Below are 16,904 nucleotides of genomic sequence, written 5' to 3'. Positions count from 1 at the left end.
AAAAAAGAAAAGGCTTTTCTTAGGCTCACATCTCTTCTCAGAGACCTTTCTGTTTTCAGTTGATAATATCGTGACAATTATAAGACACAACATATTTAAGCAAGATAAGCACAAGATACCTCTTTATAGAAAGAGCAGATAGGACCACAGCATATTCTAGAGATCCTCTTGCCCTTTTTGATGGTACACCTAAGTACATGAACTCATCATAGTAAGTTTCTGATTCGGAGAGGAAATTTTTTGGTAAAAATATCTGCAAGTTGTTATAGCAAATATTTGGATGTTTGTGGTTCAGACTGCAAGGTACGCTTGATTATGTACATTTTTTTCTTAACTGCTTGATGAACTCTATCCAATTCATTTAATAATATTGCTTCCCTTTTTTACCTAATTCATAAATGTTTAAAGTCACAAGCATTAAGCTCTCCTCCAAGTAATGTTAGTTAAAAAGAAGTTCCTGAACCGAGGACATTCTCCAAAGATGTGTAGTCGTCACTTGGAAGGTGAAATTTAACAAAGAAAATAACTCCAAAAACAGCAGTTTCCAAACAGACCATTACTATTGCAGGGAAGCATTTTGGGCTCAAATGTGTCTCCCCGCAAAATTTGTATGTTGTAGCCCTAACCCTCAGCACCTTAGGATGTGGTTGTATTTGCAGATAATCTTTACACAAGTAATTAAAATGGGGTTGTTAGGGTAGGTTCCAATCCAATAGGACTGGTGTCCCTATAAAAGATTAGTACACAGACATGCACAGAGGGAAGACTGCCATCTGCAAGCCAAAGACAGAGGCCTCAGAAGAGGCCAACCCTGCTGACACCTTGATCTGGGACTTCCAGCTGCCAGAACTGTGAGAAAATAAATGTCTGTTGTTTAAGTCACCCAGTTTGTGGTATTTTGTGATGGCAGTCCTAGGAAAACAAATATAGTGAGTACTGAAGGTCATCTAATCTAAGCTACAGAAATGGCCCTTAATGACACCTGGGGGCTCTGATTTTTTTTTTTTTTTTTTTTTTTTTTTGAGACAGTCTCACTCTGTCACCCAGACTGGTATGCAGTGGCACTATCTTGGCTCACTACAACCTTCACCTCTTGGGTTCAAGCGATTCTCCTGCCTCAGACTCCTGAGTAGCTGGAATTACAGGCATGTACCTGGCTAATTTTTGTATTTTTAGTAGAGATGGGGTTTCACCATGTTGGCCAGGCTGGTATCGAACTCCTGACCTCAGGTGATCCGCCCGCCTTGGTCTCCCAAAGTGCTAGGATTACAGGCGTGAGACACTGTGCCTGGCCTGCAGGCTCTGAATTCATAAAGTGAGAAGAAAATCTGTCAAAAGAGCTGGCCAGGCACATGCCAAGTCAACCTAATGCTTTATTTATTTACTTATTTAATAGAGATGGGGTCTCACTATGTTGCCCAGGCTGGTCTTGAACTCCTGAGCTCAAGCAATCCTCCCGCCTTGGCCTCCCAAAGTGCCAGGATTACAGGCATGAGCCACCGTGCCTGGCCAACCTAACACTTTTAAACAAATTCTGATGACAATCAGATGACAGCTCAGGGTATGGGCTCTGACCAAATAAATCTTTATTTCAATTACTCAATTACATGGTCTGGCTTTATCTGTCCTCCAAACTGTTAGAGAGCAAGACTGATATTTTTAACCTTTCAGATACACAAGGAATGTAGGAGATGAGACATGTTGAACTGTGAAGGCATAAACATAAGATAACTTTGAAAATTTATGAAAATTTTAAAAATATTTTTAAAAATCAACACAAATAATTTTGAAAATAGTAAGCCACATCAGGAAAGAAATTTTGTGGGTACACAGTAACACAAGGATTTGGTGGTCGCAATGGGCTTTCAGTTACACAAAAGAGCATGAAATTTACAATATTTACCAACATTCTCTTCAAAGTGCTTTTCAGACACCAAATAATTACCCAATTAAACCACTGCAAGATAAGCTGCTATTACTCTGAATTTAGTGAAAAGAACTAATAATTATTCTTTTAACAGTTTCTGTGAAGAAAGAACTCAATGTTTACCATATACAAGTGAGGACATCCCACCCTTTTAATGAGTAGGAACAGGGAAAAAAGGCTGATTATGTAAGTGAATTCAGTGGAGGACAGAGATGACTAAGAACCACAATCTGTGAAAACAGAGAATTTAATATGTAAAGCAGAGACCACCACTGGCAAAAGGCTATTTATGAATATTGCCAATACTTAGCATTGCGGACTGACAATAGGAGATCTTCGGTCATGTCCTGAACAACATAATTCATCACACTAGTGCTTGAGGCAGTCATGTCCAAGCAATTTATCATCATCATATCACTCGCCTGAGTATGAGAGGGGGAGAACTTTGATTGTTAACCTCTAGGGAGACTGGATTTATAGCCAGCGTCCCCTAAGAATGCAGCACAGCTCTGCCCAAAGCACAATGCTCCCTGCTTGCCTTCTGTTTAACTCAGAATAAAAGAGTGAACACACTGCCCCCAGGACATTAAGAGCAAAACCTAAGTCTGATACTCTTAGATTCGAAATCAGATAGCCAGGAAATCACATTTAAAGTACTCTTTGAAGCTGCCTGAAAAAAATGTATTAGTCAATGGTAAGTATGGATGATTCATTTCAAATGTCCTTCAGTGACAAAATAATTTCTGAAATGCATCCACTGATAACTGCATTTGGGAAGAATCATCTTTTCACAACTCACCCACGAACATTCCTCTGTATTGGAAAACTTGGAAGTGCACTGAAAATTGTTAAAAATATATAAATTGTTTTTCAAAGTAAAAATGAAAGCCTTGATTCTTATCCCTTCCAGGCATAGAACCTTAACCTATTTTACACTTTAACTCGGTCTGCCCTTACAGAATGTAATTAAACATCTAAATGTCATTTTTGCCACTTTTGATTAAAATCACAAAGCAGACTGGAGCATGATGGGAACAGCACACCTGCCATCTCCCACACAGTAAAAGGAGCATGATTCATAGGACAAGCCTCTTTGAGGGCCCTCCCCGCAGCTCCCAAGGTATCTGGTAAACCAGAGCCAGAAATCCCCACATACAGGCAGCTTATCTGATAATACTCATTACGCAGGCTCGACCAGGCTAGGCCACAGTAACACACAAATCCCCAAATCTCAGGGTCTGAACACAACAAAAGTTTATTTCTAGCTCATATGTCTAACACAGGAAGGCAGGGGGCTCTGCTTATTGTCCTCTTTCTATGACCCGGGCTGAGACTGCTGCCTCTATCTGGATGGTCACTGTGGCGGAGGGAAAGTGATTGTGACACATCTTTCACTGGCTCTTAACACACTTTTACCTGGAAGTGACACAGGTCACTCCACTTGTGTTTCATTAGCCAAACAAGTCACATGGACATACCTGCCTGGAAGGAGACAGGGAAACGGCTGACACAGCTCTCACGCTGAGCAGGCAGAGAGGTATTTGTACTCAGGCGGTTATTGTTTTGACAAAATAGGTAGAACCACAGAGCCAGTTTATGCCAAATGGAACCAGATATTTTATTTTTCTTATTCTTTCTTTTTTTTTTTATTAAGAGATGACGTCTATGAATGAGAAGCCTTTTGTTATAAAAGTGTTATTAAGGGCCGGGCTTAGTGGCTCATGCCTGTAATCCCAGTACTTCGAGAGGCTGAGGCAAGTGTATCACCTGAGGTCAGGAGTTTAAGACCAGCCTGATCAACATGATGAAACTCCGCCTCTACCAAAAATACAAAAAAATTAGCTGGGCATGGTAGTGCGTGCCTGTAGTTCCAGCTACTTGGGAGGTTGAGGCAGGAGAATCACTTAAACCTGGGAGGCAGAGGTTGCAGTGAGCCAAGATAGCGCCACTACACTCCAGTCTGGGCAATAGAGTGAGACCCTGCCACAAAAAAAAAAAAAAAAAAAAAGAAATCTTATTAGGAAAACCTGGACCACTGTAAATACACTAGAAAGAATAGCTAAAGAAAACAGAACAGCCGGGCGCGGTGGCTCACGCCTGTAATCCCAGCACTTTGGGAGGCCGAGGCGGGCGGATCACAAGGTCAGGAGATCGAGACCACGGTGAAACCCCGTCTCTACTAAAAATACAAAAAATTAGCTGGGCGCGGTTGTGGGCGCCTGTAGTCCCAGCTACTCGGGAGGCTGAGGCAGGAGAATGGCGTGAACCTGGGAGGCGGAGCTTGCAGTGAGCCGAGATCGCGCCACTGCACTCCAGCCTGGGCAACAGAGCGAGACTCCGTCTCAAAAAAAAAAAAAAAAAAAAAAAAAAAAAAGAAAACAGAACAAAGCCACATTCGATGTATGAAAAAATATTCAACAACTATCTCAGTCAAGTTCCTAGGGATACTGAGCAGACTAGAGCTTGATCAGAAATTCTCAGTGTTGTTACTATATGGCTTACTAGGGTATTTAATAGATTTGAAGTTGGCTGGGTGCCGTGGCTCACGCCTGTAATCTCAACAGTTTGGAAGGCAGAGGTGGGAAGATCACTTGAGCCCAGGTGTTCAAGACCAGCCTGGGCAACAAAACGAGACCCCCATCTCTACAAAAATAAATAAACAGATAAATATTTTAAAAAGAAGGTATTTGAGGATAAACATTCCTCCTGTATGAACACTTCAAAGCACATGGAAGCAAAGGTGGACGTTTACCAAGCTCCTCTCATGGTATACAGTTCATCATTTGGTCTTTAAGCTTAAATCCGAGAGCAATCTCTAAAACCCTTGCATCAGGGCTGCTTACTCAACTTAAAATAGTCACAGGGATGCTATGGCCAAGCCCTGGCACTGAGTACGGTCATGTACTTCTCCAGATTCTAAATGATCTATTTTTGTGTTCTCTTGCTCTCTGCTTCTATTTGGCTCAAAATTTACTGACACTTCAAAGGATATTAAATTGCATTTTTTTTTCCAGAAATGCTTCTCACTTTAGCCATATTCAAGGTATTTTCTGTCCTTCACAGGGAAGGGGAAATTTGCCCAGTGAAACTGATCTTTCTGTAAGTCCTTCCAGAAGAGCCACTGTCCTGATTTTCCTCCGGTCTCACTAGCCACCTTCTGGCTGGATCCTCCCCTGCTGACCTCTAAAATACACATTTACTGATTTTTGATTGAATAAACAGACTCTTCCTGACTACCTTGTAATTTCAGCAGCAAATATGACCCAAAATTGGAAGACCTCTGAATCTATTCTGGTTTGAGGGCTGTCCAATTAAAACGGAAAAAAACTGGCCTAAAATATCCTTAAATGGTAAAATCAGGATCTTATCTTCATAAATCCATAGATTATTAGATCCACTAGAGACTTAGAGACCACTTAACTTTTTTTTTTCTTTGTTTTTTGAGACAGAGTTGTACTCTGTCACCCAGGCTGGAGTGCAGTGGTGTGATCTCAGCTCACAGCCACCTCTGCCTCCCAGGTTCGAGCAATTCTCCTGCCTCAGCCTCTCGAGTAGCTGGGATTACAGGCACACCCACCACCATGCCCGGCTAACTTTTTGTAGAAAAGGGGTTTCACCATGTTGGCCAGGCTGGTCTCAAACTCCTGGCCTCAAGCGATCCACCTGCCTCACCCTCCCAAAGTGCCGCGATTACAGGTGTGAGCCACCGAGACCACTTACCTTAATGTGTCTAGAAAACATAGGCAGGCCAGGCACAGTGGCTCACACCTGTAATCCTAGCACTATGGGAGGCTGAGGCAGCCAGATCACTTGAGCCCAGGAGTTTGACACCAACATGGGCAAAATGGCAGAACCCCATCTCTACCAAAAACACAAAAAATAAAGTAGAAAATAAAAACTAGCTGGGCACGGTGGGGTGCACCTGCGGGAGACTGAGCTGGGAGGATCACTTGAACCGGGGAAGTGAAGGTTGCAGTGAGCTGTGATAGCACCACTGCACTCCAGCTTCGGTGAAAGAGTGAGACCTAGTCTTAAAAAGCAAAAGAGGCTGGGCGCGGTGGCTTAGTCCTGTAATCCCAGCACTTTGGGGGGCCAAGGTGGGTGAATCATGAGGTCAGGAGTTCAGGATCAGCCTGGCCAATATGGTGAAACCCCGTTTCTACCAAAAATAAAAAAATTAGCTGTGTGTGGTGGCGCACGCCTGTAGTCCCAGCCACTCAGGAGACTGAGGCAGGAGAATCGCTTGATCCCAGGAGCGTTGCAGTGAGCCAAGATCGCGCCACTGCACTCCAGCCTGGGCAAGGATGAGACTCCGTCTAAAAAAAAAAAAAGCAAAAGAAAACCAACTTGTCGAAAGTCACTGAGCTGGAACCAGAACTAGAATAGGGCTCCACTCATTCTGGGTCCAAAGTTCTTTAAATCAGCAACCCCTCTTACTGCCTATGTAAGGGTATACCTTTAGTTCCTGTTGACTTGTGATGTATAAAGAATGAGGTGGTCTAAGAGTAAGAGCACACAGGCTGTGGAGTCAGAAAGACTCCACCTTTAAACTTTGTTTCCATCTGTAAACTTCCCAGCAGTGGCCTAATCTTTCTGTACCCTTAGGTTTGTCGTTATCACTAGAATCCTTCACATGGCTGCAGAGTGGATTAAGCAAGAGTGCACAGGACTCAGACATATGACCGCAGGTGATCAGCTTTTACAAACTGCCAAAAAATATAGACCTGTAATGCCAGCACTTTGGGAGGCCGAGGCAGGCAGACTGATTGAGCCCAGGAGTTCAAAACCAGCCTGGGCAACATGGAGAGACACTGTCTACAAAAAATACAAAAATTAACCGGGCATGGTGGCACGTGCCTGTAGTCGCAGCTACTCCGGAGGCTCAGGAGGCTGAGGCAGGAAGTTCCCTTGAGCTCAGAAGGTCGAGACTGCAGTGAGCTGTGATCGCACCAAATGCACTGTAGCCTGGGCAGCAAAGCGAGACTCCGAATCAAAAAAAAAAAAAAAAGCTTATTAAAGGAGGCTTAGCAGGGAATAGCCGCTCCCACCCAGCACAGCTAACCGATGACGGCCCCGGGCATTGCTGTCGAGTCAAAGGGAGCTAGAGCCGCAAGGAACTGGCGCTCTTCGCAACGTCCCTCAAGCACTTAGGGAGAGGCGGCAGGGCCCACGCGCCAGTGGCTTGAAAATCCTTCCTTCCGGCAGGACCCTCGCGCGGAACTCTGCAGCGAACCCCGGCCGCGCGGCCTCCGCCGTCGGGCCCCACTCTTCCTACTGGGCCTATAGTTCCGGCTCCTGCTCTGACTCCTGGGAGCCTTACCTCGGGTACAACGCGCTGCCTTCTCCCCTGGGAACTTCCGCCAGGCCAACGTCCCGGGCCTTTTAAGTCTCCCCTCTTCCCTCCCACTTCGCCTTTGTTTCTCTCCCCGCCCCTGGCCCGAGGTCACGCCCTCACCGGGTCCTAGGACACGCCCCGTGGGTCCTTGCCACGCCCTGCCTCTTCGTAGGACACACCCTTCAAACCCTCGCCACGCCCCACCCTGGTCCTGGGCCGTTTCCCGCTGGTCTCTGCCTAGCCACACCCTCCTGCAGGCGCTGTCTGACTGACTGTCGTTTGGCTGAATGAAAAAAATTCGGGGCTGGATCCCCAAACGGAAAGAAACTGTTGCATTTTCCCCAGATCCTAGTTCTCCATAGAACAGCCTGGAACAAGGGAGCATTCCGTAGCTCTTTTAGTTTTCCCCAAGAATAAATCGGAGGTGGCGCGCTGGCAATTTGATGTCACAGTGGGTTCTGGATCCTCATGCTGCAAAGGGAGAACTTTGGTTTTGTGTTCCCACTTGTCACTGTTTCCTGCCCCGGGGCCGCGTTTCCTTCTCTTTAGAATTAGAGAGCGGTGCTAGAGCACTTGAACTGGCCCTGGTGCTTGCTGTGACTGAAATAAACTTAGTGAGTATGTGTGAGTCTGCTGGCAAAACATGATGCTTGGAGCAGCTGCCACAATGAAGAGTCATACCTTTAGGTATTGTAGGGGGCCAAGGGCAAACGTCTTCTTCATCCTCTGAAGGTTTGCTGAAAATCAACTGACAAAAGGCAGTTTCGCAGCAGAAAAGGCATACGAATATACTTGATCATAGCTTTATGTGAAACAGGAGCCTTCAGAATGAAAACCCAAAGATGCAAGGGAAACGGTCCATTTTTTTTTTGCTTAGGTTCAACAAAGTATGAACCTCCATGTATTCAGCTGGTGCAAAAGTAATTGCGGTTTTTAATGGCAAAAACCACAATTATTTCTGCACCAACCTAATAGATACTACGATGGCATAAAAAGGGTCTGCTCTAATGCCAATAGACTCAGTGAGCCAGCCCTGTCTGTTTAGATTCTTTTTGGCTTTTCTGTGCAGTGTTCCTTCCTTCTGGGTATAGAGCAGGACCCTTTCTGGAATGGAGGTCTTATGACCTACAGTCAAACAGAGCAGGCCAGAGAATTTCTTTACGGCCAGTTTTGACACAGAAAGGCAGGGGTCACGTAGAGTCAAACTTTTAGGTTTTAGGCTTGGCTTTGGGGATATGGAGGTTCTGGCTTCTGTGACTCACCTTGCGGCAAAGGGATTCTAGTTTCTAGAATGAGGGGCCAGAGGCAGGAGGACATGAGGTTAGAGAGAGCTGCTTCTAAGGCCTTCATTTTGGGGTATCATTTTCTGAACCCCAACAATATTACACCGTAATCAATTATTATTACTATTTTGAAATGGCTCTGTTGCCCAGGCTGGAGTACAGTGGTGTAGTCATAGCTCACTGCAGCCTTGAACTCCTAGGCTAGAGGGATCCTCCTGCCTCAGCCTCCTGAGCAGCGGGGACTATAGGTGAGCACCACCACACTCAGCTAATATTTGTAATTTTTGTAGAGATGGAGGTCTCGCTATGATGGCCAGCCTGGTCTCAAACAGCTGAGCTCAAAGGATCCTCCCACCTCAGCCTCCCAACGTGTTAGGATTACAGGCACGAGCCAAAGCACACGGCCTAGTCAATTAATTTTATCCTGAATCCTGAGAAAAAAGAGAATAGGTATGCAGACGGTCAGAAGCTACAGATGTCATTTCAAAGGAAAGTAGAGATTTAATAATAATAATAATAGATGATGCTTATGGGGGCCAACTCTGTCAGGTTTTGTAACAGGTGTATGGTATTTTGTTTAAGATTTGAGCAGCCTGCATGTGGCAGTAGCTATTTCCCTCCAATTATAGACAAGAAAACAGACTTAGACAAGCGCCTTGTTCAAGGATAGGACTAGGGACCCAGATTAGTTGATATCAGTCACTACACTATGCCTTCTTAGCAGAGAATGGGGAACTTTTGTTTGTTTGTTTTTGAGACAGAGTCTTGCTCTGTTGCCCAGGCTGGAGTACAGTGGTGCAATCTTGCCTCACTGCAGCCTCCACCTCCTGGTGTCAAGGGATTCTCCTGCCTCAGCCTCCTGAGTAGCTGGGATTACAGGCATGCGCCACCAGGCTCAGCTAATTTTGTGTAATTTTAGTAGAGATGGGGTTTCACCATGTTGGCCAGGTTGGTCTCAAACTCCTGACCTCAAGTGATCCACCCGCCTTGACCTCCCAAAGCGTTGAGATTACAGGCATGAGCCATCGCACCAGGAGCGAATGGGGCACTTTGATAGGAGATTAATAGAAATAAATTAATTCATTTAAATCAGAAAAAAGGAGAAGAAAAGGATATACAGGTCTTGTCTGTTTTTTGTTTTTTAAGGGTAAAAGTACAAGATGTTATTTAGAAAAGGGGTTGGTTGGTAAAGGACAGTCAGGGAGAAGATATCGAGGAAAAAATTGGTTTTCAAGGAGGGTGGCTGGGTAAATCCTAGAAACAGTAAAGGGATAAAAATAAGGTCTAAGAGTAGAAGAGACAAGAATAAATGGAGGGGTTAAGAACTGCAGAGGCATGAGTGCCTGGATATTAGTAGCAATGACTTGGGCTCACACTGAGATTCTATAATGAGGAGACGGATCCAGGGCGGCTTCTGGAGTGATCTCAGTGCTGGTTCCCACTTCGTGTGTGCTACAAGCGTGGAGCCGTATAAAATGTGTACCTGACAGTGGGTTAAGGAGAGGCTCCAAAGTCCATTATTTATAATGTTACGTATTTTAGTAGTCCGTGCTGCCAGATGTTAAATGATACATGAAGTCCTTGTTAAAAAATGACTTCAGGCCAGGCGCAGTGGCTCATGCCTACAGTCCCGCCACTTTGGGGGGCCAAGGTGGGCAGATCAGTTGAGGCCAGAAATTGGAGACCAGCCTGGCCAACATGGTAAAACACCGTCTCTACTGAAAATACAAAAGTTAGGTGGGTGTGGTGGTGCACGCCTGTAGTCCGAGCCACTCAGGAAGCTGAGGCATGAGAATTGCTTGAACCTGGGAGGTGGAGAGTGCAGTGAGCTGAGATCACGCCACTGCACTTGAGTCCAGTGACAAAGAGAGACCCTGTTTCCAAAAAAAGAAGAAAAAGAAAAAAAGAAAAAGAAACTTTAGTCTTTCTTTATCGAAGTTACTAAATTCTCCACTGCCCACATTAAATCCACTGAGTAAGATTTGTGATGGATTTCAAATGCAGGCTCTTATTTCTGTGGCTTTACTCCTTAAAAAGATAGTGGTAAAGAGATATTATTTCTCTTTTGAAGGAAGCAGCTACAAAGAAACTTCAAATTAATATCAGCAGATTTATTTCAGGAACTTTCTCAAACTATTGTGTACAGGTGTGTTCAAAGAAAGGCAGAGGCCAGGTGTTGTGGCTCAGGCCTCTAATCCCAACAGTTTAGGAGGCCGAGGAAGTCAGAAGTTTGAGACCAGCCTGGCCAACATGGTGAAAACCCATCTCCCCTAAAAAAAAAAAAGAAACTACAGGCCGGGTACAGTGTCTCACGCCTGTAATCCCAGTACTTTGGGAGGCCAAGGAACGTGGATCACAAGGCACAAGGTCAGGAGTTCAAGATCAGCCTGGCCAAGACGGTAAAACCCTGTCTCTACTAAAAAAAAAAAAAAAAAAAAAAAAAAAAATTAGCCAAGTGTGGTGCTGTGCGCCTGTAGTCTCAGCTACTTGGGAGGCTGAGACAGGAGAATCGATTAAATCTGGGAGGTGGTGGTTGCAGTGAGCCAAGATCACACCACTGCACTCCAGCCTGAGAGACAGAGTGAGTCTCTATCTCCAAAAGCAAAAACAAAAACAAACACAAAGAACAGTAGATAAAATCATGTAAATCCAATGCGCAAGAATGGAAAACTTTTTAGCATATAGCATCTGTGTACATACTGTAATCCTATTTCACTAAGCACTCTTGTTAGTTAAGCACCAGATGCTATAGTATGTTTTAGAAAGTAAAATAAACACTCTTCATTACTGGCCTCAAAATCTACTAGCCCTGGGATAGGCGGACAAGAATGGGTGAAAAGGGTCCTTGATGATGTTCTGCTGTCAAATAGGATTATCTGGCAACAAGCGTATGCCCAACTTTATTTTTCAGACTTTCTTCCTAGAGAAGCTTAGCTTGGAAATAATTTTTGAAACCGAGAATATCAATGTACTGTCGTATGTCTGTGATGAAATAGCAAAGTTGGAAATCACACTATTAAGGAACCGGGTTTCCAAATCAATGTCTCAGTTAAAGGTTTAGTTCAAATGCACTCTCATTTCTACAGTGCTTGCTTTTCATTTTCATAGTATCTTTGAATTTTGACAGTACCTGTACCCAGGAACAGTAAATTGGCAAAAAGAATGAAATCAAAAGCAAACATCCAAAGCCCCTGCTGTTTGGGTTAAACTTCTAGAAAACACCCAGGTTTTCATAACCCTATTTAGTTGTTTTAAATATTTACACAAAAGTAGTCTATAGAAACAATCTGGGGAGGACACAACAGAAAATAATCCAGGTAATTATCAGATAAGCAGCAGGAAAAAAATGCAGGACCTGTGATGTCAATTCTATCAGTAATGTTGCTTTTAGGTTTTAATTGTTAATTGGAAGCTGAAATTTACAGTGCTGCAGAGATTTTCTTGGTTTAATTTTGCGTCATGGTGTGATAAGCCATTCCTATCATTTAGAGGACATCTATTAGATACTAATGTCACAAGAGAACTAGAACAGAACTTTCAACACACAGATCTTTTTCTATCAAATTCCTATTCTTTGTATCCCCCAGAAAATACAACTAACTATTCAACGTATATTATTATTTCACTTAGAAGCAAAGGAAAAGAAATTTAAATCATTCTAGTTTTTTTTTTTTTTTTTTTTTTTTTTTTGAGATGGAGTGTCTCTCTGTCGCCAGGCTGGAGGGCAGTCTCAGCTCACTGCAACCTCCGCCTCCCAGGTTCAAGTGTTTTCCTGACTCAGCCTCCCGAGTAGCTGGGACTACAGGCACACGCCACCATGCCCAGCTAATTTTTGTATTTTTAGTAGAGACGAGGGTTTCACCATGTGGGCCAGGATGGTCTCCATCTCTTGACCTCGTGATCCGCCCACCTCGGCCTCCCAACGTGCTGTGATTACAGGCGTCAGCCACCGTGCCTAACCTCATTCTAGATCTTAAAGGGCCAAACTGAGAACACATAACCGGCAACTGAGTGAACCTTTCATCCGGAACTATGTCTTCATCTGTAAGTTTTTACAACCTTTTGTAGAAGCCAACTACAAGTTTGTCTTAAAAACTATTTTGACTTCATAGCTGCTGTGGATAATGGGGAAGCATTTCCTCAAAAAAATCCATCATAATTGCCCAGTGATCCAGCAATTTCACTTCTTGGTGGAATTCTACCCAAGAAGTAAACGCAGGAGCTCAGTGTTTTATAGCATTATTCACAATAGCCAAACAGTGGAAGCAACCCAAATGTCCAATAGATAAGCAGATTAAAAAAAAAAAGTGGCATATAGGCACAATAGAATAGTATTTAACCTTAAAAAAAGAATAACATTCTGGGCCGGGCACAGTGGCTCACGCCTGTAATCCCAGCACTTGGGGAGGCTGAGGTGGGTGGATCACCTGAGGTCAGGAGTTCGAGATCAGCCTGGCCAACATGGTGAACTCCCGTCTCTACCGAAAATACAAAAAATTAGCCAGGCATGATGGTGGGCACCTGTAATCCCAGCTACTCGGGAGGCTGAGGCAGGAGAATCACTGGAACCCAGGAGGCAGAGATTGCAGTGAGCCAAAATCACACCATTGCACTCCAGCCTGGGCAACAAGAGCAAAAATCCGTCTAAATAAAATAAAATAAAATAAAAAAGAATAAAATTCTGATAATGCTGGAGCTTAGATGAACCTAGAAGACATTTTGCTATGTGATATAAGCCAGACACAGAGCAGACATTGCATTATTTCACTTCTATGAGATACCTTAAGTAGTACCTTTATAGAGATAGAAAGAAGGGTGATTACCAGGGGCTAAGGGAAGGAGAAAATGAGGAGCTGTTATCTGTCTGGGATGATAAAAAAAGTTCTGGAGAGCAGCAGTGTGCATACTTGTAGAACAATGTGAATGTACCCATATTGAACTGTACTTCAAAATGACTAAAACCAAAAAAAAAAAAAAGTTAAAATAGTAAATTTTATGTTACGTATATTTTGCCACAATAAGAAATATTTGACTTTAGATGGCTGTGTAGATAACCAACAATAACTCGAATTAGAACACCTATTGCACTCACTAATATTTGCTTATATATATATATATATTTTTTTTTTGAGACACTGAGGCTGAAGTACAAGGCATGATCTCGGCTCACTGCAACCTCTGCCTCCCGGGTTCAAGCAATTCTCCTGCCTCAGTCTCCTGTATAGCTGGGATTACAGGCGTGTGCCACCATGCCCAGCTAATTTTTGTATTTTTAGTAGAGACGGGGTTTCACCATGTTGGCTAGGCTGGTCTTGAACTCCTGGTCTCAAGTGATCCATCCACCTTGGCCTCCCAAAGTGCTGGGATTACAGGCGTAATCCCAGCCTATATATTTTTTTAGCTTAGTAATTTCTTTTGGTATTTGCAACTGTGCGCAGACTACGTAGTTTTTTAGCTTAGCAATTTCTTTTGGTATTTGCGACAGAGACTTAATGATATTTGGTGACTTTGCTCACTGAACCCATTTCCCACTCCTCCTGGACACACGGCTACACTACATTTCCCAGTCTTCCTGGCAGTGAGGTGTGTTCCTGCCACCACATTCCAGCCAATAGGATGTGGGAGAAGTAGACATGTTCCTTCCAGAACCGACCCATCAACAACCATCCTTCCTCTCTTTGTTCATCTGTGGGCTGGCTAAAGAGAATTCTCTAGGACCTGTGGAATGCAGCCGCAGGAGGGCAGGGGGCTATAGTTGAAAAGCTGTGTGAAGTAGAACCCTCCTACCAACCCTAACATCTGATATAAATATAAATGTTATAAATAAAAAACATAGGCCAGGCTTGGTGGTGCACACCTGTAATCCCAGCTACTCGGGAGGCTGAGGCAAGAGAATCACTTGAACCCAAGAGGCAGAAGCTGTAGTGAGCCAAGATTGCACCACTGCACTCCAGCCTGGGCAACAGAGCAAGACTCTGTCTCAAAAAAAAAAAAAAAAAAAAAAAAAAAAAAGAAAAGAAAAAAGAAAATAAAAGAAAAGAAAGAAAAATGTAGTTTTATTGTCATGTCTAAGATTTGGGGATTATTTGTTACAGCAGATAGCCTACCCTAATTAATATGGTATTTGTCCTAGTAAGAGAATTCAAAGAATCTATATGCAAATTGAAAACTGCCTTTCTTTAGCCAGCCATTAATAACTAATATTAAATAGGTCCCAGGATGACTTCCAAATCCTTGGGAGAATTATTTAAATACTAGAGGCATCTATTAGCACACAATAATGTGATTATTGGTCTCTAATAAACACAGTGTTGAGAGCTGGATTAATTAAACAGAAGGAATTAAACCCTCAAAAAGATGGCCGGGAAGCTATTTATTAACTGGAAGCTCAACCATGTGTATCTGTGAAGAACGCCAAATGGTGGTGTTCTCAGTGTTGAAAAACAATGTGGTCTGGAACCAAACATTGCAAGGATAACTTGAATTTATAAATCAAAGTCGTTGACTTTTTTTCTTTAAGTAATATGAATAATTTGTTTTCATTTGAAGGTCTTCCAAAAAAAATTTTCTGCCATGGAGTTAGTTAAAAATTCTAATCAGAAACTTTGTTTAATACTGTTTTTAGGCCAGGTACAGTTGCTCATGCCTGTAATCCCAGTGCTTTGGGAGGCTGAGGCAGGAGGATCACTTGAGTCCAGGAGTTCAAGAGCAGCCTGGGAAACACAGGAAGAGCCTGTCACTACAAAATTGAAAAATTAGGCATTAGGCAGGCATGGTGGCACGCACCTGTGTTCCTAGCTACATGGGAGGCTTAGGTGGGAGGATCTCTTGAACCTGAAAGGTCAAGGCTGCAGTGACCCGTGATTGTGCCACTACATCCCAGCCTGGGCAACAGAGTAGATACCCTGTCTCTTAAAAACAAACAAACAAACAAACAACTCCTGCTTTTGATTGTACTATGTAAGGAACACATGCCTTTGCAGCTTTAGTTACTAAAGAACTCCTCTGCATGTGTAGTTTGTAAAATTGTGTCACTTACTTAGTAAATATTACCAGGATATATAAAAATATCTAGGATATATAAAAATATCTAGGATATGTAAAATTATATATAAAAATAAAAATCATACATACAATATATAAAAATTATGTTGCAGCTAAAATAACCAAAGAGTTTGATTCAATCTCCTAGCTAGAATAAAGGGGAAATATCAGAGTCTTGTCTTTGGAATGAATCTCCTGCCAGGGTGTGCTGCACCACGTGGATTCTCAGTGAACACAGGGGACCAGGCAGTGTAGATCAGTCCATTGGAAAATAGCTCTGTAGTCAGATAGACCTGACTTCAGTTTCTGGCTCCTCTCTTTTCTGGCTATGGGACCTCTTAATATCTCTGAGTCATGGCATCTTCATATAAAATGGGGATATTATTACATCGCCCTGGCCAACTCCAGGTTGCCTCAAAGATCCTTTTCCCTTTTCCGTCACACTACTGATTTAGTGAGGTTCATGGCCTCCCAGTTAAAGATGACATTGCCCAGCATCTCTTACAGCTAGGCATGGCCCTACGACTAAGAAGATTAGGTGCATATCCCACCCCACTGGGAGACGATGAGAATTGAAGAAGCTGCCTGGAAACCAGTGTTGAGGATGGCAGAAACCCTGTACCTTCGTAGGGTTGGTGTGTGAATTAAATGACACACAATATGAAAGTGTCTTATTTGGGGTCTTTAGAACAACACTGGAGTTTGCTAGACAAGAGAGGGTAATTAGGATTTAAGTACAGAGAAGTCAGAAATAGCAAACAGAATTGAGTAAATAATGTGCTTTTAACTGAGGTCAAGAGTGCGAGACCAGCCTGGCCAACATGGCAAAACCCCATCTCTATTAAAAATACAAAACTTGGCCAGGTGTGATGGCATGTGGCTGTAATGCCAGCTACTTGGGAGGCTGAAGCAGGAGACTTGCTTGAACCCGGGAGATGGAGGTTGCAGTGAGCTGAGATCGCACCACTGCACTCTACCCTGGGCAACAGAGCGAGGTTCCAATAAGAAAAAAAAAAAGGGTGGGGGGCAGTGGCTCACACCTGTAATCCCAGCACTTTGAGAGGCTGAGATGGGCAGATCACCTGTGGTCAGGAGTTCAACACCAGCCTGGCCAACATAGTGAAACCCTGTCTGTACTAAAAATACAAAAATTAGCCAGATGTGGTGGTTCCACACCTGTAATCCCAGCTACTTGGGAGGCTGAGGCAGGAGAATCACTTGAACCTGGAGGTGGAAGTTGCAGTGAGCCAAAATCATGCCACTGCACTGGAGCCTGGGGGACAGAGCGAGACTCCATCTTAGAAAGAAAAAAATA

General features: G+C 43.5%; 1 protein-coding gene across 50 annotated transcripts in view; it reads right to left on the bottom strand.

Annotated features, from left to right (window-relative positions):
* Positions 1 to 7,379, bottom strand: part of PTER (phosphotriesterase related) — a 110,793-nt gene extending 103,414 nt beyond the window's left edge. For 29 of the 50 annotated variants that reach the window (XR_001446996.3, XR_013397943.1, XR_013397939.1 and 26 more), the window contains exons 1-2: positions 7,248 to 7,366; positions 6,785 to 6,910 (exon numbers count right to left, since the gene is read on the bottom strand). The gene's annotated coding sequence lies outside the window, so the exon portion shown is untranslated. Of the gene's footprint in view, positions 1 to 6,784; positions 6,911 to 7,247 lie in introns of all 50 variants that reach the window. The other 21 variants (XR_013397940.1, XR_013397947.1, XM_077945863.1 and 18 more) reach the window with 8 other exon arrangements.
* Positions 7,380 to 16,904: the final 9,525 nt, after the last annotated feature.

Source organism: Macaca mulatta, chromosome 9, assembly GCF_049350105.2.
Source record: "Macaca mulatta isolate MMU2019108-1 chromosome 9, T2T-MMU8v2.0, whole genome shotgun sequence".
Lineage (NCBI taxonomy): Eukaryota > Metazoa > Chordata > Mammalia > Primates > Cercopithecidae > Macaca > Macaca mulatta.
Note: the sequence above shows the minus strand (reverse complement) of the source record. Positions and strands in the feature narration are given on the sequence as shown.